The sequence below is a fragment of the Syngnathus floridae genome, chromosome 16 (genome assembly GCF_059516105.1).
Source record: "Syngnathus floridae isolate MCC-2025c chromosome 16, RoL_Sflo_1.0, whole genome shotgun sequence".
Classification (NCBI taxonomy): domain Eukaryota; kingdom Metazoa; phylum Chordata; class Actinopteri; order Syngnathiformes; family Syngnathidae; genus Syngnathus; species Syngnathus floridae.
This window is the reverse complement of record NC_142428.1, coordinates 8155917-8180556: the sequence shown is the minus strand read 5'-3', so window position 1 is coordinate 8180556 and position 24640 is coordinate 8155917. Positions and strand designations below refer to the sequence as shown.

Sequence of the window (24640 nt, the reverse complement as noted above, 5' to 3'; positions counted from 1 at the left end):
ATGTTGAGGAGAAACAAAGAATATCCATTAGGATAATGTTGCCACACATTTTACTCATATTAGTAAAAACAGCACATCTGAACTACTGAAGTTTTTAATCATCGCTCTGAAATGGTAAGCAGAACATTTAGTCTGTTCTAGGTTCACTTATGCCACAAGCTTTTAAATGACTTTGATAACAAAACCTTTCCTGTGCCATTACCGCCCTCGTTTGTTTATAGTCTGCTGTTATTTATTGACCATATCTTAATTTCAACCCTAATGCCACTATAAACATTCTGGACTGCTGCAATGGCAATCCCTGTTCATCCTGCCAGTCGGTAGGAACGAGCACCTCTGAGTCCTCCAAAATAAACACAAAGTTTTAATGATTTTTCCAGGTAGTTCTTTGGAGGGATGTGCTATGAGATCCAGTAGAAGCAAAGAAAGGGTGATGCATTGTTGGCATACTAAAGCGTCTATGTTTACCTCTTAGAACACAGAAGATGATGAGATGTTCAGTCCCGCATCATCCAGTCAGCATTTATATAAAGTCAAAGGACAAAATAATGGATTTCTCAAGTTCATTTGAGTACAGCGTTGACAGGTTTGACGTCGATTAGATGAATAGGTTATTGAAAATAAGGACAATTATGCAACATTTGAACTGGAAGTTGGACCTCAAGGATAAACAAGGGATTACTTTCACAAATAAGCACCTTTTCAAACTCCTGGGCTTCATTGCATGTCTGCACTTTGTGTTCTACCTCATGCTCAAGGCGCCTGTTTTTTGGTTTGGCACTCTGTGTTTTCCATTTTGTTTCTGCAATACTGCCGCACGAGGTTATTATGACTGAATCTTCCTTTTGGACAGCATGTTGAAGAGAATTTATGCTTAGTTAAAGTTCAAATGTTGCAAAGGATACAGTACAAGTTGTAAATTTGTTTTTACTGCAAGATGTCAGCAAACAAAAGTACCGTATTTTCCGCACTATAAAGCGCACCGGATTATAAGGTGCACCTTCAATGAATAGCCCATTTTAAAACTTTGTCCATATATAAGGCGCACCGGATTATAAGGCGCATAGAATAAATAACTCATCGTTGCTCAAACGTTAATGCAATCACAATATAGTAACATTCAAAATAGTGAAAACTATAACAATATATCAATAACTCAACGTTGCTCAAAAGTTAATATCACACAACACACAAAATAAACACGTAAAGCTTACTTCAATAAGTTAGTCCTCATCCACGAATTCATATTGGTCCATATATAAGGCGCACCGGAATATAAGGCGCACTGTCAGCTTTTTAGGTGCACCTTATAGTGCGGAAAATACGGTAATTCAATCCTACGTTTCACATCAAATAAAGGATGCTGGCAAGCCTCCAATTTGATTGAATTTTCTTTTCTTTTTTTAAATCATACCAGTCAAACATTCACTATCATGCAACATTTTTTCACTCAACGGTAAATGTTTTGACGAAGGCACATTGTGTGATGTGTCTGAAAGATAATTTGTATTGGACTATTAAGAAAGAAAAAAAAAAAAAGAAAGATTGAGCTGCAACTTGCCCCCACGCATTGAGTGGACGGCCTGTGACATGAACCGCACATACCTCTTTTGGATTTTGGAAGCTCCACAATCCACATCCAGTATGTTGTACCGTATCAATTTTTTAAACCATAAAAGATAGTATGTCAGTCGAGGAAGATGCAGACTCCTTCAAAACTGGACGTGGGACTAGATGAGAATAAGGAGAAAATTTTCTGGGCTCCATCCCTCTCATTCACTTGAATGCACTTGGTACAGTATGTACCGCTTGCGTACATCTTTACCACGTTTTGTGTACTTTTGAAATTGTAAATATGATTAGGTACTGTTGTCGTCAGTTTTTATTGTATTTGTATGGCTTGGCAGTGGCATTGAGCTTCACTTTTACATAATATTCAACAGTCTGCTGATGTGCTTATGTTACACGCAGCGAGGGGATGAGTATTTGGCGTCAGTGCTCGGGGACGCTTTGGGATCTCCAAAATGTCCCGTGCGTGGGACCCCTTAAGAATTTCTCCAGATGTTCAAGACATATAATCTGCTGTTGACATTGGGCATCATGCCACTTCCTATCAAAGCATCCCACACGCCTATATCCCGTTCAGCCAATAGTTTAACTTTAGTTGAAAGAAGAGTTCGCACATGAGTCCCTTGACCGTTTTTGCACATTTTCATGCAGGCTGAGATCACGCACTCGGTGCAGCTATGCAGACGCTGACAAAGCTGCGTGTCCTGCGGAAACCACGATATCCACTTGGCTCACTGCTGCCGTGATTCTGTGAGTGGCAGCGGCAGCCAGTCGTCTTTAGTAAAGGAAATCAAAGTAGAGAGTGAAAACCTCTGTGATTTCACCATCCCAAACACCAATAAACGGTGAAAAGATGTTTTCAAACAATTCTGTCAGTTTGAATTAATTGTTTCAAAGAAGTAGAGTCACTGTTTGGAAGAAAAAATAAAAGTTTGAAATGATGTTTCAAGCAGATGTTCTAGTTTTTGAGTTAAGTCTTTGTGTGCATGTTTGTGTGTGTGTGTGTGTGTGTGTTATTGCAGCTGGAATGTGCGATGACCTGGTTGGATAATGAGAAATGACGTTGAAATTGTCGCATTTCCGTTCACATTCAGACGTTACGTATTCATCTCATATCTTCAGGTCATTGACCTAATTAGATATTTGATAAGGGTAAACTGAATTAACATGGTTGTAACATGTTGGCAACGTTTTGGATCACACCATCAAGTGATTTCATATATGTGTGTGTGTGTGGGGAGGGGGGGTCTTTTTAGTTTTCCTTGGTTTTTTTTTTTGTTTTGTTTTTTTGTTCCACTGCCAGCCACCAAAAAGTTCCTCACTTTTATTTTCCAGACGCTCCCGTGGTGCCACCATGAGGTTGGAATTTGTGGGTTGAAGATACGAATACAGTTGAGTCTGCAAAGTGAGTGTTGATCAACTTTTGAAGTTGAATTTATTTTTCCCACACCGTACATATACTTTGGAGTGAATGCAGTTTTATATTATTTTATAATTAATCTAAAGTGACCACTAGGAAAGGCATAAAAGCTATGCCAAAGTATCTAGATGTAAAATATACATAAATCTGTTCATTCACCTTGAGAGGAAAAGTTACGTTTTTTATTTTTTTGTTATGACCCATGGTGCAATCTCCGTTACAGGCTACAGTTTAAATGTTTTCAGTGACATAGCACATTATTAGCTTAGTCACAGCCTACTTTATGTTATATAATATTAATTTTATTTTTTTTTGCTTATCGTGTGCAAACATATTTGTGGGCACTGCGGTGGTGCAAGTCAGCTGTCTGACAGGTGCAAAGGGTGTTAGCTTGTGTAAGTAAACACTATTTGAGTCAAGTTCAAATGTAATTATTGGGTGCTTTCATTTTTATTTTAGGAAACATAAAGGGTGGTCGACCTTCCGAAAAAAGACGAAAAATAATCCAGTTTGTTTGCAGTTTCAGATGTGATAGTATTTTTGGTATCACTCACAGCAAAAGGGGCACCCCTGGCTTTCTCTGATTGCTAGCTGTCAATTTTTTTTAGGGGGTAGACTTTTAAGGGTTCGTCCAGATTGGGGCTGAAGAGCTACCACAACAAAGGTTGAACTCTGCTTCTGCAGCTGAGACGCATCAGAAAAAGGAGCTGGGAGTCGACTTGAAAACTGATTACTGATGTTTAATTACAGCGTGCGGTACTCTCAAAATGTTTTACATGTGTAGCCCAACTTCTCTGTTTTTAAACTCTGTTTTTCTTTCCTAAACTCAGAGCTTCAATGGTAATAAAAGGAAATAATAACGTGAATTCAGCAGATTTGAATCGGACCTCGTTTTAGCTTTCATAACTTTATTTTCTTGTCAAACTACAGAGAAATAGAGTTAACTAGAAACCAAGAGCACTTTGGTTTTTGTCATGTTACACAACCCTGACATGGAAAGATTTTAATACTTAGATTAATGAGTGGGCTAACGGTATCATGATACATTGTAAAAGTTTCAATAAAATTATGATAGTAATATTATTGCTGCTACACTCCATTTTATAGCCCAGTTTTCAATTTCATTTGTACAATTTCCTTTGTTTTTTAATTTTATATTGGCTGCTGAACTTCTCACTTCATTTTTTCATTGGGCTCATTTTTTTAAGGGGGGGTTGTGTGCACAAGGGCCAAGTTTTACAAATTCAACATTATTAAGTGCCTCCTCATGGCTGTATTGTGATTTTATCACTGTAATGAGACAGTACAGAATTTGCTAAATTACACTGAGTTTATGTAACAGCCGATAAGTGAATCTACAAAAAAGAGGGGAAATGAGAGACAGGAGTGAACACTTCCTTGTTTGGTTCCCTTATCTTTATCCTGACAGGAAACATTTTCTAAATTTAGCAGTATGTATTCAGATTTAACCCTAAAGGAGAACAAATTTGGGATTTTTTCTCTCACTGTGCCTTCAACTATAATACGTACACTACTTACCAAACTAGTTACTAGGCATACACAGTTGTACTGTCCTCGGAATCTATCCTCCAGACTGAGCTAAGGTTAAAAAGTAGCCATGGGAGCCCAGATTCTTTCTGAAGAACAAAAAAATATTTCCCCCCTATGACAAGGTCACTACTTTCCTTAGCCACACAAGTCTGGCATCATATCAATAATATGAGTCCAATATAAACTGTCATAAATAACTGCGAATGGCAGTGTAATCAAACCATAGGCCCAGTATGGTTAGGAATACTTCCACTGGTTATGTAACAGAATGAAGAAAACCGCTCCAAATTTCTGGATGGGTCCAAGTTTTCGAAACCTCTTACGTAGCTCACTTGTTCCTGTTCTTCTACTATTGGACCCACTGATCCTTGCTTTTAGTTGTAGCCGAGCCAGCCGCTTACTGACTTACAATGTAAAAGAGTAACTGATATGCTTCATATAGAGTACTTAATGACTTCCTATTTTATTGGGAACAACTGGGTGAACGTTGAATTAACACAATGATGTCATTACCCCTCCTTGAGCCGCCACCACCTCGTGTTGGAGAGGTTTGTGTGTTCCAGTGAGCACAAGAGCTACGTTTTATAAACCTGGCAGGGTCACCCATGATTAGCCAGAAAAAGTTCACATAAGATGGTGAAGGCAAAATGACTAGCAGAATAGACACTGTGCAGCTTGTCTGCATCGGGTCCATAATATCCAAAGTTCATGTTTGTTTTTCTCCCTTGTGATAGCGTGACAATAAACACCCATCTGAAATGCACCGTAGTATCAATTCTACAATCCCAATTACCTCCTAGAGCTTGACTCGAGTTTTAAATGATGCCCTTTCCCATGCATGTGGCTTGGGTACGGGTCTTGAATAAATCATACCAACATCTAAGCAGTTGATCTTAGAATAAATAAATGACGTAAAAATCCCAAGGATTGTTTACACCAATTTTGGTAGTTCTCGTGAGAGTTTTTATTATGATTCTTGGCATTACGGGGGCAATATGATCATCACTAACTTTAATCATGTTCCAATGGGACGACCGTCTGGGATTCATGTGACCCAAAAAGCATCCAGCTGCAGAAAACGTCATATTCATATTCTTGGGTATTATTTTAACCCGTTAGTTACTTTGGGTGTTGACTTTCAGCAAACAGTATACTGAGTTCCACGAAACCTTAAGGCAAGAGTTACCACCCAGTAGCCTCCTCCCTGGTCCCTGCATGGCCATCAAGTTGAGGTTGTACCAAATGTAGTCAGCCATGGAGATGCTGTAATGTTCCAGGTGGACCCTCCTGCTGAGGCAGCGCTCTAAATTCTGCCTGCAATGGTTATTTTCAACATTTATCAACATAAACCAGCCAGCCAGGTGAGCCTTTCTGGCTGACCTCTGCCATCCAAGGATTCCAGGGACCCTCTGGCCTGTGGGAGACCCTGAAACATAATGTCTCCCTCTTCTGCAAGATAAATGAATTCACGGTTGGGTAATTTTTCAAGTTTTCCTTGCCAAAGTCTGTTGTAACCAAACATTTCTGCCCACATTTATAAAACTAATAAAACATATCTTGAATCTCATTCATTGATTAGGATATGGCTTTGGAATGTATAATTTTGGTAGAATTAAATAAATGATACTTTCCCAGGAAGCAAGGAAGTAGCACGCAACTCTGCCCTTGGCAGAATATAATTTAAACAGTGGGACCGGAAGGTCAAAGGGGTGACGCAGTGGGTGAACACAGACAGGGGGGAGAAAAAGTGTCAAGTGTCAAAGAAGAGTTCAAACAAACATCTAGCAGCAACAGTAGAATTGCTCTAATTCAGTGAATGGGCAAACAGATTCATACAAAAGGAAAATAACTAACAAATCAACAACAACAAAAACATTTTAGGGTATTCATGTTTGTTGGCTTGAAATTGCATATACAGTATAGACATCTAATATTGTCATGAGCAGGTGTGTAAGAAATAAAGCCATTGTGCCATTATTTGCAAATGCATAAATTGTTCTTATCATTGCGCCACACTCACACAGCTTGAGTCCATTTGTTTTCTTTGTTTGCCAGTTGGTTGTTTTGCTACGCGCAAACAAAGACATGGATTCTCACCACTGGTGACTGCAGACTGACAGACAGATGTGCAAAGTAGGGAGATTGAGGAGCAAAGTCTTTTTTCCTTCTCAGTAACAAGAGCGCACATGTCATTTTAGCAGCGCATGGATCGCATGCTGTGCAAGTCACGTTGGTTGAATTAAACCTCTTGAGGTCTGCGCTACCAAAGGAAGTGCATGGGAAGGGGGTGATATCATAGCCCACCAACGTGACTAAAGTGGAACCATGTTTTCCATCTCCTAGTTATCCCATCCCGCATTTGCTGACAGCAATGTTGCATTGTCTGCCAGCATAGAACACTGATGCATTGATCGCATGACAGGTTGGAGGTCTGGCATGATGTTCCTCATGGTGCCATTGTTTTCTTTCCCCATTTGTGGTGAAAATTAAATCTGTTGACTGTTCTTCAGATAAAATGTGGTAGCAAAAATTTAATAATTGTGGTGAAATGTACATATTATATAAGCTTTATTTTCTTATTTTTTTGTGGGATAGATTGTTGTCCCAAAAGAGCAATTAAAGCAGGCAGTGATTTATGTAGCCATCCATAAGAGGTCACACAACTTTCCACAAAAGGAGTTGTTCCATAAAGATCTTGTGGTGGAAGCTGTGGCCATTTCATGACTGCAACTCAATAGTTTCAATTTGCTGTCTCTTCTGGTTTTGCATTGACATGCTCATCATTTTCAACAAGAGCCACTAAATGTTCAGTTGGGCCTCAAACTTGAAGGAATGAAGTCAAATGTCCAGAAATTCCATTTTGAAGACTTTTTGTCAACAAAGATGATCAATTTGACAATGATCCCTCGTAGTCACTAATCAAACGATTGGTTTGCGTGCTCTTCACATCTGTCGTCCTCTTGCAGAAGGCATCAGGATGGAATTACTTACTTTTACCCCCTCGACGTTTATTTACAAGTCAGGAGATTTATTATTAGCTCTTAGTTTTTTGCAGGGCATCTGTGCTTGCTTGTTGCCATGTCCCCATAGATAAAAGGCTCTTTGCTCTTCTAAAAAGGTTGAATCAGGATATTTGATCAGCTCCAAACATGGGGTTGATTAGAATCATCTTTTATAATAATTAACTACGTAGATTAATGGCAAGTGTAATTGCATTGTTGCTTTGTATTTTGTTTGTCCCAACAGCAAACTGGAGGACCTTCTGCTTGAATGCAGAACAAAGTAACGGCAACACTAAAATAATTATTGGCTGCAATTGCTATTGTAGGTTTGTCACAGAATTCCAAACTCGGAACTGTGAGGTGCACAAGGCCCACATATATTAACTTTACAATTCTAATATCACAACTGCGGTAAAATAAACTACAATGCAATATATATAAGCCACCCATTGAAACAGCAAAAGTATTTTATTTTACATCGGAGAGACATCTGGTCCACCACCCTCCATCGTCATCTGCAACATTTATGACTGCTTGGCCGACAAAAACAGTCCACCATCCATTGTGCAAATATTCCTCTAGCCCTACCCATCAAATAAATATATATTTGGAAATATATCCTTCTGCTTTGCCACAACTGACATTCAGAAGACCACAGATGCATTTTTTGTGCAGATATTTGAATGCATTGATGTTTCTCCCATATAGAAAGCTGTAAACATAAACTATGTGAGATTGGGCTGTACTTTAGGCTGTCATTAAAGAGTTTGATAAATGCAATATTAAACTGAATGCTTAAATAGTGTTGTATAAATACTATTGTTCAATTTCAATTGAAAACTTACTAATAGTCAAAGTGTGACTTTTTCCCACATCAGACTTCTGGGAAAATTATGTCATTGCTTAATTATATTTCAATTGCTTTTTAGCGTGCGTTTTCGAGAGCTTAATCAAACCCGTTCAACTCTTTTTTTAGTCTTCTAGAACAGAGAACAGATTTGAAACACATGGCAAGATTGTGAAGTAACTTGGGTTGTGTTCAATCATTATCTAACTCATCTGCTGCCATTCATGTTCAAACGTGTGTGCTCTGAAGCTTGTTGATGTGTTGGTCAGGCCTCTGGCATGCAGCTCCTCAAAAGACCTGCTAATTAAGAGCTATCAGAGGTCTTTAAACTGATCGCCCCGCATTTATGGGTTTTATCCAGACGTTGAGAACGATGCACTTGTAGGTATGTGCAGAATCTGATGTAGCACGATTGCACCTTACAGTACGAAGCATCCCAAAGCTGATAGTTGGAGTGTTTTTTTAGCGAGGGGGGAAAGTACTTTTGCTTTTAAGCTGTCCCTAATAATTAACATTTAACGACTCTGTGGTTGTGTGTATGTTCAAAAGCATACAGTATGTAATGGTGACTAAAGCATGCTATGAATATATACTGCGATACCCAAACGCAGCAGATGTGACCTTCATGTGGCCTGTGGTTTGAGTCTATAAAGATAAAGATGGGAGAGTCATACATTTCTGCCTTTTAGCCCCTGGAGACATGAGAATAAGGAATTTTAAACACATACATAAATCAGAGCCTTTTCGCCTTTAAGGTGGTCCGAAATGTTTTAGTGATTTTAGTATTGTCCGAAAGTCATCATTTGTTGTCTCAATATTGTAAAATAATGTGCACATATGACCAGTGTGTGAAAAGCCACAATAAGTACCGTATTTTCCGCACTATAAGGCGCACCTAAAAACCTCCAATTTTCTCAAAAGCCAAGAGTGCGCCTTATAATCAGGTGCGCATTATATAAGGACCAATATTGAGTCACTACAGCAGGGGTGTCCAAAGTCCGGCCTGTCGGCCAAATGTATATATCTTATATATGGACAAAATTTAAAAATGGGCCATTCATTGAAGGTGCGCCTTATAATCCGGTGTGCCTTGTATATGGACAAGGTGTTAAAATGGGCCATTCATTGAAGGTGCACCTTATAATCCGGTACGCCTTATAGTGTGGGAAATATGGTAGTCATATTTGTTTTTGTTATTGATGGTTCGAACTTCTGACGACTTGATGCTGAGCAATCGTTGACTTGCACTTTGCGATATAGCTTATAAGAGAACATTTCTATCAATGTATTGCGCATGTAGCATTTCTTCCAGGCCTACTAGTGCAGCCACACATCACACAGTGTGGAATTTTAATGGTAGCGACAGGAAATAACGTAAAAACACGGCAGAGAAATCAATGTATTCAAGCTAGGTGAGTTTAGCTAGGCGCAACTTAAGATGGCCGCTTGTGGCTTCACTTCTCGTGACAGCGTTGGCGAATACGTTGCATTGCTACTTTATTCACATAAGTTTGTAAATCAGCTTTCGACTTATGCCTCACAGGATTTACGCCATTCACAAAAATAAAACCCTTTGTGTTGCAATCCTAGACATTTTCATTCGAAACGAACTGTTGTGAAATTAACACCCATAGTTAACGTTCACATATTGCATGTGTCTATGTAAACCTACAAAAATTTAGTGTGACCATAATGTTTAAGAGATGCGGGGCAAACTAACAGTATGAAAATGAGTCTTAACTACTTCATTTTTTACTGCATGCATTAAACTCAAGTGTTCTAGTCCAATTTATGAGACTCGATGACATAACTACCTCAATGGTGGGAAGACTCAAATCACACTCAAGTGTTTACAAGCATTTCCAGAAATTACATGGCATTGTACGGAATAAATGACTACAGAGTTAAAGCATCTAAAGTAGCGTTTCTGACTCATTTTTAGTCTGCATATTGAATCTGATAAGAAGCATCTGTTTCTATTTGCCAATGGTACAGTTGGACAGTGACACCTACTGGTTTGCTAAGCAACTTTAGTGACAAAGGTTATCAATGTCTGAAATTCACATCTGCTATATTTTTCAAAAGTGCAATTTCAATTAACTTTTTCGCCTATAAACTGAGGTGGCGCAATATTCGGGGCAACAAGGAATGACTAAAGAAAACACTTCTCAGAACTGATGAATGATTTTTATTGCTCCATATATCAATCCACACACTGACTGGCCATCTCCCCCCCCATTTTCTCCATGACGTCATCCCTCACCTCTCTGGATCCCATTATCAGATCCTAAGCCTCTTCAGCTCCCCCCGAAGTATCTGTCATGTCTCGATTTCTGTGCGCTCAGCTGATACGTCTGCCATGTTGACTTAATAATCTGCCATCAGCTCTCTCCTCAAGCACTCACCTCAACGCCTGACCTTTTTAAAGGTTTAAGGAAGCAAAGAATAACAAATAAAAGACCTGTCAAGTTGTGCATGGCTTGCTCTGGCACTCTGCCCTGCTTCTCGGCATTAGTGTGAAGCCACATATGGGACACGGTCAGATGGAGGTACTGCCCTTTTGTCTGGATCGTATTTTGACCCTATATGGGTTATTAAGAATATAAATGACTGAAGAACTTTCCACCATACTCTGAAAATACCTGTCAGGTTATGCTTTATATCTAAAAACACATTGAGCCTATGTGTAAAAGACAAAAATAGGCTTTTAAAATAAAATGGAAAACATTTCTTGCACTCAACATCTGTGTGCCTCCATAAAAATGCCTCCGAGCAATTCTTCTGTCTGGCTTGACCAAACATCTTGGTGAATTTATTGACATCCTGCCTTTGAGAGAAGGCCTCAGAAGCCTCAGTAGTCTCTGCAAGGAGGCGAGTACTCATAGTCAAGGGTCACAGTTTAGTGGTAATCCCCCACACCGATGGTGAGCGGACATATTTTCGAAATGAACTGATGATGATGTCATCATGTCTGACCTAAGTAGAAGACCAAGTGATTTTTCAGATCACGGACGGATGGTGTGATTAAGATAATGGGCTGCTTGATCTACTACCAGATTTCATCTGCTTCAACCCCATACCAGAAAAATTAAAAAATTCTCCAGATATCAGTATTGGACTGACCTAATTCCATTCCAAGTAGGTCATTTCATGATAGACAAACGTGTATCAGCCAACATTAGCCATCACCAATAACCTACAAGAAGAGATTTTATGAGGCTCTTGAGAATGATTTAGTCGACTGACCAAAACCAAATGAGGTCATACTTTTTAAATCCTGATTAGAGGCAACACTATTTCCTGCTGTACGGTGATGATTTTTACACATGCGTACGACTACACGTGTTTCACACTAATGTTCTATTCGCAAAACGTCCAGGAGAATGACTCAGTTTTTATTGCCAGACAGAAGACCTAGACGAGCTGAAGTTGGAGGAAAAGGTTTTCCTAAAGGCTAATTTCTCTCACAAATTCTAATCTATGTCAGCGTGTTCTTGGGCATACTTGAGCACTCACAGCATGCATATCTTCTCAGTAAGTGTCAATAAAACCGCTCAGCAGCCATGGAGACACACTCCCACCATAAACGTAAGAGAAGCCAGGAAGTGCTGAGTCGACAGTCTGATGTATTGTTTTTAGAGGAGAAATATGATGAGCGAAGAGATTTGTCGTTCTGGACCAGGCTTTCGGGGCCTCTATTTAATGAGTGGAAAATGGAGGCTCGAGAGCTGAATTTGCATGCAGGGCTTGGAAACTAATCATGAATCCCAGTAGGCTGTGGAAATTCAAGACGGGAGCGGCATGCCGTAGAACTGGAAGAAAGTCAAAGATGCACGATTTACTTCTGTCAACACAAAGTTTTCACACGTGCATGGAGAAGGAAATAGTTGCATGACATCATTTAAAGTCCTAACTTTCATTTGCGCAATTGTTGCATCGGCACATTTACCCTCCATTTCCAGGGCATTGTAAACTTGGTGTTGTTTTACAATGATGTCATAGGCAGACTCATTTTATCAGAAGCAAAGATTGTTAATTAGGGAGACGGCGTTGAGTTAGAATGATGTCATAACTTCTTTTCCTGCTACTTTTTGTCAAGAAAACAGCAGAATGACTGGCTGTTAATCTCATTATCACATTAGCGTCGTTTGACCACATTTGGCGATAAGCAGGAGCTATAACTCAAAGCAAATTAGATCCACTAACAAGCCCAGTCTGCTTTTTTTTTTTTTTTTTTTTAAGTAAGTATGATTTCACGGGGAGAATGGTTTCAGTAAGGTCAAGTATCGTGGAATTTTCATGCACGGAACTAAATTAACTGGGTGTGACTTAACAAGGTGATGGCAGATTTTGAAATAAAAAAAAAAAGAGAATAAAAAGGACTCCATTGCGTCAGTTATTGTGCAATCTGTTTATCCATAAAACCACGTGTCACTGACTACATGTAGTGCTTATCTGTTCCAGTTCATCCCAAAGGTGTTTGAGGAGTCAAACTCCTCCACACCCCATCATTCAAGCAGGCCTACATGGATCAGAAAAAGAAGTTACCTCATAGACGAAAGATACCATTCGGGCGGTAGCACCAAACAAGCTACGCTAATGATGCAAGTATCATCTACTGACCTTTTTACTCAGGGGCTTGATGATGTTCTTACTTTAGGTGGTCTAACATGAGCCCATTCAAAGGACTTCAGGACCACAGATGTCAGAGTGACAGGCTTGTGGTTCTGTTCCAATATTGCCAGGTCGGGGACTGGAGAGCCCCATAATCTGTAAAAGATCTGCCTGAAGTTCAAAGATGATCAGCGCTGACTGACATATTGTGCAAAATCCCCTAAATTTCAGTTCAATATTTTTTTGGGGACCACTCGCAGTATATGATGTCAATGCAAGCAGTACGTGCTGGGGATTACACAAACAAGTAAAATGGTTCAGTTTATTTATTAGTCCACCCTCCAAAGTTTCCATCCAGTAGATATTTTTAAGCCCACGTCGCATCCTGTTTTTCTTCTGTTGCAAAGTTGTTTCTGGTTTGTTATGGTTCTCCAAGCTGGCCCGAAACCACACAATTGTATTGATTTTTCTGATTTCATCTCGGTGGATTCAAACCACTTTGGTTCCCTTATTTTGTAGAATAGATGAAAATAGCTCTGACCTCAAACACTTGAGGTTTGGCAGTGGATTTTGACACATTTATACCAAGAATAATATTGTCTGAGCTTTAATGTGTCCCCCCCCCAAAAAAAAAATGTATTTACAATCGGCAAAACGAGGCCTTAAAATCTGCTCTTTCTGTTGAAGCCAACATTAGCACTTAAATGAATAAACCTCTCACATTCCTATCCCTCCATTAATTTAAAAGCACATTTTGTAAAATATGTTTCCAAATTTCTGTACTCAGTACTGCGCCAAAAAGAAAAGGGAAATCCCATCTTCACTATATTTTACCATGAAATGAAGCCATACATGCTTAAGTTTGCATCAGGAATTGCAATTAAGTAACAAATAAATCTCCAACATGCTGACAAGGATAGCAGAGATTTAGGGCAAAAAGGAAATCCGGTGCATCTGCATCTGTTCGGTAGCTCAACTCAGCGGATGTAGGAGTGTGTGGCTTTTGTATCTGCAAGCCAAGATCTTCTAATATTCTTATGGGACAATTCAAGATGGATCCAGCATAGTCACAGCAGATCGATATTAATTTTATGGTGTCATAAAAGCACATCAGTAGCACATGCAGCAGAGTTGTTGGGTTTTTTATTTGCGTTTGAACTGTTACGCAACATGAGACCTCCCCCTTGAAAAAAAATCCTTCTATAGTAGGCGATCACGTTCTGTTCTGGGGCGACCCCCATTTCAGTCCTGGAGGTCCGTTGCTCTGTTGACTATATAGCGCTTCAGAGCTGAGTTGAGCCACCCAACGGATGAACAGGTTTTCCACAATAAAACCAAGCATGAGCTGTAAATATCTTTTTTTTCTATTGTGCAAGGTATATAAAGTTCGCTCTGTGAGTCTGTAAAAGCAAATCGAGGGTGATTCAAATCTTAAACAACTTACACATATGGTTTTGGTAGCATAAAATAATCACATTGGTGATGATATGTGGAGTTTATTTGCTTAATTAAATTTAGATTCTTGGCAGTAGCAGAGATAAAACAGTTCAGCAATACGCTGTAATAAAATTTCAAACATATTACATAGAGTTTTAGAATGTAACACTGAATTTTGCCTTTCTGATTAAAGTAGATGTCAATAGTCAGCAATCAGGATTATGCTGCATTTGGTGGATATTTGTGCTTTGTTCACTCATCTGTAAAGAAACTTTAAATTCTTCCGACCAATAAGAGAAGAAAAAGTGCACTCGCATATTGTCTGGACTTTTATTTGTGCAAAATATATTTTAATCACATATCATTTTGACCACTATAATCATAATATCAAATGTTCGTGTGTTTTATGTCTAGCCACTACCACTGAGGTTGGAAAAATATCTTTACTTGATGTCATTAATCCACCAATTCATGTTTACCGCTTGTTAATGGGTGGACAAGCTGGCGGTCTGACAAAGATGGAACACTCAACTGCAGCCCCCGACTCTCCATCCTCTTTAAAATCCGCCACGGCCGGCTCGCGCGCATGTGAGCTTTGAGGTCGGAAGCTGGAAAAAAAAAAAAAGAGAACCGCAAATCACAGTCGGTCAAGCTGGGTCCAACTGTCGCTTGGATACACGTGCAGCCACACATGCATAGCCCGCTGGCTCAACGTATGGATCAAGATAGGGGAAGAAGGACTAGAAGAAATATTTGAGGGAGTGAGGTGATCCAATTAAGCAATTACAAGCTTTGGGGCCCATACTTTCCATGACTTCATCTGGTGTCCGTCTCCATGGCGTCTTCGGGAAGTGGTCCTGAGACAAGGAAATGGTGGTTTCTGATACAGATCAACCTCAGTCACAGTTGGGTGGGTTACTTTAAAAAGGCAGTCTGATATAGTTACTAATTACCTGTTAGGAAAGAGAGGAATATCATCAAACTGCCATGTTATAATTATAGAAGGTGATTACATTTGAAGCAGCAATACAATATTTATTATTTATTGTATTTGTTCTCTTGCTCTTCAGTCAATTAGTTATGTGCCATTGTTGCGCACTTTCAGGTTCTCTCTCCCTCAGACTAAATCCACAACCACCGAGGAGGTGTGACCCCATTGAATTCTGCAGATTCCAGCAAGTCTTATATTCTGGAGTTTTCCTGAGATGTGAATTCCATAGCGATGCATTCGGGAATTATGTAACACTCTAAATGTGAAATTGACATATATTCGGACGGTATACTGATTGATGCCAGTGATTCACTTTTTAATAAATTTAATACAGGTAAATCATGTAATTTAATCAGTGCATATTACGCAATATGCGTGTGGTGCATCGGAAAAAAAAAATCTATAACTTCTGTCCTGTTCTTATACTGACTGTAGTCCGTTGTGATCTGTACTTCAACTCCAAGTTCCATTGGATTGTGCAAATGATCCTCACAGGTTTAGAAAAAAAAATGGCACTGATGCTGATCCTTTTCTTCAATATGATATAATGTCAACCATCTTTGTACTCTAGTAGGAACACTTATTATATTACGCCCATTGGCCAGCTAGGAATGAACATGTATGGACCAAACAAAAATACGCATCTCACCTGAATCAACCACCTCTGGGCATATTTACTGACGGTGTTATGTAAAGTTGGACACCACCTCCATCATCTCATACCTGTTCTGCTGGCTACAGACTGAATGGCATTGAGCTGAACTCGGCTTTATTTCATTCCAGACTGTAAAAAAAGGAAGATCATGTCTGCCAATGCTCAACTCTGCTTGATGTTTTCTGCATATGGAGGCTCCCCCAGAGCGGCAACAGAGGCTGTAAAATCTATTTAGGTCAGAACACTAACGGTTGTTCCTTGTCTCAGCAGTTTAAGGGGTTCGGTGTCTTGACTCCATTTATCTCTAATATGTTTCAGAGCTTTTTCGATGGTACCCTACATGGTTTATCAGATAAAAGGAGGATACTTAAACAATGATACATAGCTGTTAAGAAAATGAAAACAGGTGAAGGGGTTTGGCATCTTCTGTGCATGTTGTTATGAAGTTCCATCTTCTTGACAGTTACACACATTTGTGCTTTGCGTAAAAAACTGGCTCAAGTTTCATGTAAAGGTTGAAATCGCCTACATGGAAAGGTGTTGTACTAAATCATGTTGGGGAAAGCCAAATTATTATTTTTTTTAAGGATAGCGCAACTATAGCATAACTGTTTTTGCATGATTGTCCTGCAACAGAGATTTTTTAATTAAAAAAAGTAAAACTTTTTGCTAACTTTCAACTTGATCGTCAACCACTGTCATTTTACTACTGAGCCCAAACAGTGGCCTACAGGCCTGTATGAATTACCAACATAGATCTTCTGAAGAGCGCAATGTTTCAAGTGAGACTGGACATTATGCAGTGAATCAAAAGTGTCTCCTGGGCTGTGCAAGACTGGACATGGTTCCAGGTACACAGGCATATTTCCAGGTACCAAAAAAACACTGATGGAAAACATCTATGGCAGCAGTGGACCAAATTTCCTCATGTGGCCTTCAGATGTCTGAAGCTAGCATTCAGAAAAAGAACATTCCATCAGTGGGCTGAATCTCAGAGGAAGCCTGACCCATGAAAGTCACTACCCAGAATGCATTGCGATAAATATATATTCAAATAAAATTTCAGCTATTAAGTTGGGGTTCCTTTTAACACTTTATGTGATAGTAGTGCAGAACAATCTCTGAATGTTTGAAGAATGTTCCTCCATTGAATCCACGTGCACCAAGGCCAAATGTCATGTCATTTCAAGGACTACAATTAGCTGAAAATCCACACTAACACTTGTCTTACATCGTATAGAGCAACTATTCATTCCCACTTAAGGTATGTCATACAACAATATACAACTCAAAGAGATTTAAAGTTTTTGGGTATGCAGGTCACAGCTTGGTTCCCTGGCACTTAGTTGTGTTGTTATAGCAAACGTTGTGTTCAGTATGTCAGTTAGAGGATTTTCCGTGGAACTCAAAGACAGACTGGGTGTGTTTCCTTCAGGTGTTTGATGTGTCAGCAGCCTCGACATGGGGTGGAGTACTTGTTTCTTCATTGGGACCGTGCATGTATGCACAAATCACGTCTGACAGACTATCTCTACAAACACAGCAGACATGCACAGCGTCAAAGCAACATAATGGTTCGAAACCAGAGACGGTAGGTGACTCCTTTATGAACTTTTGTGACCTTCACTGTAAAGTGCCAGCACAGCATACATTATAGATCAAAGTCAGTCTGCTTTATTGTCAATTTCTTCACATGTCAAGACACACAAAGATATATATATATATATATATATATATATATATATATATATATATAGTATATAGGTCCACGGACAACAAAACATTCAAGTAAACAATACAAAAAGTAAAAACAAGAAGGCACATACAATGAATAATAAGAGCAATGAATAAATAATAAATAAATAAATAAATAAATGCAACATGGTTGAAATGGAGCAATTGTGCATACAGCAGACAGTCAGAATATAGATGTTATAGGTTCCATTATATATACTACATATACGTACGTACAGGTACATGTATACGTACAGGTACACGCATACGTGCATGTATACGTACAGGTACATATGCATATAGGTACCGGTACATGTACATATACATAGAGGTACACGTATACGTAGAGGTACACTTATACGTACAGATACAAGTACATGTACAGGTACATGTACATATACGTAGAGGTACACATATACGTAGAGGTACGTACAGGTACACGTACACATACATATACATACATATAAGTATATCAAGTCAAGTCAAGTTTATTTGTATAGCCCTAAATCACAAGCAGTCTCAAAGGGCTTCCCATAGACAAACAAATTGACAATTATTCTCAAAGCATCCCCTGATCTTAAGCTCCCAAAAGGGCAAGGAAAAACTCAAAAAAACCCTACTAGGGGAAAAATGAGAAACCTTGACAAGGGGCCACAGATGGAAGGATTCCCCTTTCAGGATCACCAGGCTGCAATGGATGCAGAGAGGGCACATAAAATATGTAATATAAAAATCAATGAAAAAGTGGATGTCCAAGTCAAAGCGAAGAGCTGCTGGAGGTGCCCTCGATTGTCCTGGCAGTGTATGTATACATATACATATAAGTAAACATATATGTACACATACATGTAAACACACACGCGTACATACACATACATACATACATACATACATACACACATACAAACACATATAATATATACATACGTACATATAGGTTATTTTTTTATACCCATATTAGCTAAATCTTTCATGGTACAGTACGTTTTGTAGCCCTAAATGGTGTGTTGTCTTGCATGAGACTTATTTTACTGTAGAAGGAGTAATATTTCTTTCATACCATAGCATAAAATGATCAGTTATTTACTCCATGTGATCGAAAAAAGGTTATTTTTACACCTGCAGTCAACCTAATGAGGCCTAACATTCCACCGAGAACTCCATCCATCTGGACATCCATCTGGTCCAAGGAGCACGGCATTCATCAGTGAATAAAAATCAGTCTGCATGTTTTTCTTGTCTTTGTGAGATTGGATAGAGGAAACTGATATACAGGTTTTTGCATGAATGCAAGTCCTTAGAGGGTCCTGCAGCAGTGTTTTTTTTAACAGCAGCTCCTCTCATACAATGTCTGGCAGAAACTTTGCTTAATACGGTTTTATCTGAATTAACCCAGTTTCTCGCTTTGGTCAGACAGTACACGTTTTCTTTCAATGTCCTGTTGACATTGGACTCTTCCATGATTTTCATCAGCAGAAAGATCCTTAACAATGTGTGTCCTTTTATTTGGCAAAATATCTTGAAAATTTTGAATTTATGACCTGCTGACCTTGCTGATAATTAGATTGTAGAAGTTTACATTTTGAAGAGCTGGCTGCCGCGATCTTACCTCCAGATAACTCCGACTCTGATTGTATCATGAGACCTAGTAGCTAAAAGGAAGTACGCCTCTGAGTTTTATATGATTTACACTCCTGTTAAACTCCTTAATCTGTGACAGGAAATATTTATACAAGGTCAAGCCTGCCGAAGTCACAGGACAGATGTGACGAGGCGGCAGAGGTTTGATGAAGAAGAGCAAGGCTGCCGAACAGCAGTCCATTGCTATATTATTATATCACATTGAGGCGGATGCAATAAAATTCCCTTCAAAGAGTACAAAACGCACGCTAGATCTTTGCTGCGCCTTTTTAAGTTTTAACCGTGGACTTAATTTTGCTGTTAGCATGAGAAGAGCAGATGCTAAGGCAATCTGGGATCAAAACGAATTCCATCGGAGACTCATCTAAACAAGAAGGGCATGCGATAGTAAAACAGAGGCTAACATTTTCCTGAGATAGAAGCCAAAATACTAGATCCCCCATTGGTGAAGGCATGTTTTTATTTCCCTTTTCTAAGACCCGCGCTTAAAAATCCAGCATAATGAGTACTACAGACTTTCTAAGACTCTACGAAAAACGTTGTCATTGGGCAAGAGGCAGGGTACGCCCTTTCGTGGTCATGTAACATCCATTTCCTGAATCCCCACAAAGGTCGTGGGCGAGGTGGAACCTATCCCGCTGTCTTAGGGCGGTAGACGTGGTATACCCTGAACTTTTCGCCAACCAATTGCAGGGCACACTTAAACAAACAATCACACCCAAACTCACACCAACGGACGATTTGGAGTGGTCAATCGGCCTACCAAAGAAAACGGAGCACTCGGAGGAAACCCGCAGGCACGGGGAGAACATGCAAACTCTACATAGGAAGACCAGGGCCACAACTAACGTGCTAACTAGTGTGCTTATTATATAGTGAAGAAAGTAGCACTGTTGTAAACTCCATCTCAACTGTGACTCAGCCTTTAAGTGCTTACTTACTATTCTCCACCTATACGTCAGTGGAAAAACGGAGCAGGCGCATTTATTTGCCTTTGTCCCTCCATTCATCAAACCTGTGATCCCTGCTACTACATAACCTCTCATGTCACATGTATTTAAGGGCAAGGAAACATGGATCTGTGCATTTCCCATCGAAAGCAATCAGAGTGGCTGATGACACAACTCCAGACGTCTGAAAACTTGTATTTGAGTCCTAATCAGAATTGCAGGAACTCCCACTCGTTGTGCGGTTGAGACACATAATAATCCCCTGTCAGTCAGATGTGGGCCTGTTCAAACATAAGTGTTTCACAAGTCTCTCCTTGCAGTCTTTTGTACACACAATAATCTTACTGCGATCTTTGCTTTCATTTTTTTTTCTTTTTCATGCTGACTGGTTTGCTCTTAGATCCACATACAGTGCAAACACCCTCACACATACAGGAGCACAGGCACAAGCCCACTTCCACCTGTTTTCGGTTACTGTAATTGGTTAGTGAGGTTTGGGAAATGTATGACAGCTGAATCGCAAGCAAAAAAAAAAAAACATGACCCTGGCGAGAAATGAGTGGAAAATGAGGCGAGGGCCCGCTTTGCTCCTGGTGTGCATGTGCACAACACTAGTTTAGTCTAGCCTGATTCCTACTGTGAAATTATTCATTCTCACACATATTTTTAGCAAGTACGTCTCACCTAGACATTTCGATGAGTGTGAGGCAGGTCAAAAGAGAGCCATCCGGAGCCAGACAGAACCAATCGGTCACACTCTGAGAGCTCGTGTTGTTGGAGTCATCTTCCCACTGATGCGCTTTCAGCATGATGAAAACAACTTCATTCTGCTGCAGTGCAGATCAATAGGCCGGAAAGATAAATATACAAATAGTCGTGGTGAAATGTGTAAAGAGGAGAGATGAAACATGTTGGAGAGTTGAAAGATACGAAAGGCCATATTTTACTGTGGAATGTGGACACTTTGATGCGTTCAAAGTACGCTTTATGGGAGGATTCCAAAGTGTCTTAAGGCACTAGTCTTGATGGGTTGAGCCAAAGAAATGCGTCATTAAAAGGCAGGAAGCCATCACAGTCAGAGTTTGTGAGACTTAAGCAATGAAAGTTAATGATGGTAACCTCGAATTTTTTTTAACACTCCTTGTCATTGGCCACCAACCGGTTTCGACTTTCCTGTGCTTCCTCTAAATTCTGCTCCGACCCTCGGCCTCGATTTTTAACCATTTCCAAGAATCGAGAGTTTTCCTCTCACAACTCCCCCCCCCCTCCCCTTTTATCATCAGTGTGGAAGAATACCGCACTTCAACAGGATACGCACAAATCAAGGCTTCACAGAGGTTTTATTGTGTTAAGTTTCCAGTGTGTGCACACTCCATGCTCAAAACATGGAGTGATTTAGTTCAGAGCAAAGACAGGGATGGTTTAAATCAATTTTATTGGAAGATGAATAGATTCTCCTTTTTATTCAAGTACACCTGCATGAGCTTATTTTTCACCACATGTGGGAATAAACAGTTAGGAAGCCAAAAAAGCTTTCGTATTGGAGGTGGATTCATGTTTACAAAACTCGTTGTGAAAATTCTGGTTTTCATCAGCTCTCCGAAGAAAATCGTGCCATCGGAGCACGGCTGCCTTTCGTCACTAGTTTTGTTCATTAAGTTTATGGAGAGAATTTTGAAGACCAGCCGAGGGATAGATGCCTTAGGACAGGGGGTGATGGCCGCTATTCTACATGTCGTAGATGTCTCCCTCCTCCAACAGACCGGATTCAGATCGATCATTAAGGCTCCTTTGGAGCATTCTGATGAATCAAGTCTGTTGGAGGAGGTAAACATCTAAAACATGCAAGACAGCAGCCAAGAATAAATGACAACAGCTTTGTATGCAAACTCTAAAACACAGGTGTCAAACTCAAGGCCCGGGGGCCAGATACGGCCCGCCACATCATTTTATGTGACAAATTGTGCATCAAATTCGTGTGTCATTACTAGAATTACAAATTGTCTTCACTTTTAATATCTTTTTTAAATATTTGACCAGTTTTTACTCGTCTGATTTGAAAACGAGTTATTTGTCAGTTTGTTTCGTAGCTTTTACTGTATATAATATGAGGTGCTCATACATTTATTTGTCTTGACAGTCATAATGGCCCTCCGAAAGAAGCTATGACTACAATGCGGCTTGGAAAAAAATGATTTTGACACCCCTGCACTAAAAGAATCTTTGGTAAAAAAAAATATTTTGCATCATGAAAGCTGCATTGATACCAGGTGCACCGAGGGATTGTCAATATCATGTCTCATCCGGAGAATACCGATAGGCTACTCATGTAGTCGAGCAGACATAAATACTGACACACCACAATGACTCACTGGAGGCTGTCAGCCACCTGTGCTCGCTCCCTTGATTAGCGCAAAGTACCGCTCCCCCTCAGTGAAGATGATATAAGGGACCATCCGGCCTGCTTTGTTTCTCTGGAGTTTCCTTTTCGGGATGGATTTGTCTGAATAGGACGTAGTGGGCCGGTTTATGTGGGGTCAGGTGGGGGTTGTGCAAATACACACTCACGCTGGGTGGGATGCAAGCTCAAACAGATTTTCCTATGACTCGCCCCTGGTGAAGTACGTCTTGCCAAACAACTGCATCATCCTGCTCCCCACGGCCAACGTAGGGAGCCTCAGCGGGGAGTTTGAGGTTTTCCCAAATGATTCATCTTTGTTGTTGCCGACATCACCTGCGGATTCTGTCACGCAATCAACAACTTTTGATTGATCTGCTCATTTGTTGATGGTAATTGCTGATCTATATCGGAATTAAAGCATCAAACTTGGCAGGAACTCCTGACCACATTAGCGCATCCTGAATTCTTTTGGTTTAGCATTTGCTACATTCAAAATAAATCATTATATTACCAGAATATATCATATCAGAAACACAAACGACGTATATCGACTTTCCTTTTGGAGTCCAGCTATTCGTCACCCTGGTTACGCAATAAATCCCAAAGAGAGAATCCATCTTGAAAAACCTGCTGTCAGTCTGTCGCTTTATGTGAACAAACACTTTATTTTGCAGCCTGTCACAAGAAATCCAACGTCAATATTGTCTGTTTATCTCATCAGAACAGGAAACAACGAGGAATAAATTCCTCTCCCTCAATTGCCATGAGGACAGATAACGTGTTGACCTTACTCCTCCTCAGCCGCACTAATGGGAATGAAATGTTCTCAATGGCGCTGGGGTTTGATTTACTGACACGAAACCTGTGTTGAATCCAGAAGCTTTACCATTTAGCAGATGGTGCCGCTGAAAGATGCTCTCGCTTTTGTTACATGGAGGCCTTTTTTTTCAGATTCATTTAAAGGCACTCAGTACATTCCTCTTAAAATAACTTGTAACCGTAGCCATTTTGTAAGTGTATAAATAGAGTCAATTACAGGGGGTACCCTAAAAAAAAATCTCGCTTAGGGCGCCACATTGGGGAGGACCGACATTTCCTGTGACATAGTGAACGCGTGACATCATGCCTGTCGTGATTGATTAACTGTTTTTAGAACATGACCTACAAACAAGGCTTGTGGAGTGTGAGGTTTATTTGACTTGACCCTGATGTGTGTGTTGTTATCACAAATGTTCACATTCACGGAGCAGCACACTTTACCAGCCACAATATTAGGTACATATGTGTAATATAGTACGGTGTAATTTTAAAATGTAATTTCATTTTCTGAATGGAATGCAGTGTTGAAGGTGAGACCTGGCATTAATAGCAAAAACCTGTGAGTAATTGACACCCATCCACAAACCTTTGCTCCGAGATACCACAATATGGCTGCAAAGATACACAGTGGTGCCATAAAATTTAATTTGTTCCATGACCATGCTCAAAACTCATATCGCAATATTATCTTTCTCGATTGAAATAAACAGAAAGGCCATTTATCGATTCCAGCCTCCCAACACCAATATGACAGAGATTGTCAACAGGTGGTCCGCGGGCCTCCAGTGGTCCGTGGTGATATTGCAGATGGCCCGCAAAATTGAAAATGGAAAATAATTGTAACACATTTAAAAATAAAATTGATGTATTTTCCAGCTAATTTTGTTTCTTCTTGGGGTTAGCAAATTTGAACAGGGTCCCTCCTCCCCAAGCAAAGTTACACGGGGGGTACTAATTCTAACAGAAGCCCTATTAGAATAAGTTAACCCATGAAAATAAGTACCCCCCC

General features: G+C 39.8%; 1 long non-coding RNA gene across 2 annotated transcripts in view; it reads left to right on the top strand.

Annotated features, from left to right (window-relative positions):
- LOC148385492 (uncharacterized) overlaps positions 1 to 19155 on the top strand; it is a 38323-nt gene extending 19168 nt beyond the window's left edge. For both annotated transcript variants that reach the window (XR_015853089.1, XR_015853090.1), the window contains 3 exons: positions 2905 to 2974; positions 17522 to 17677; positions 18946 to 19155. This is a non-coding gene — a long non-coding RNA (uncharacterized LOC148385492). The remainder of the gene's footprint in view (positions 1 to 2904; positions 2975 to 17521; positions 17678 to 18945) is intronic.
- The last annotated feature ends 5485 nt before the right edge of the window (positions 19156 to 24640 follow it).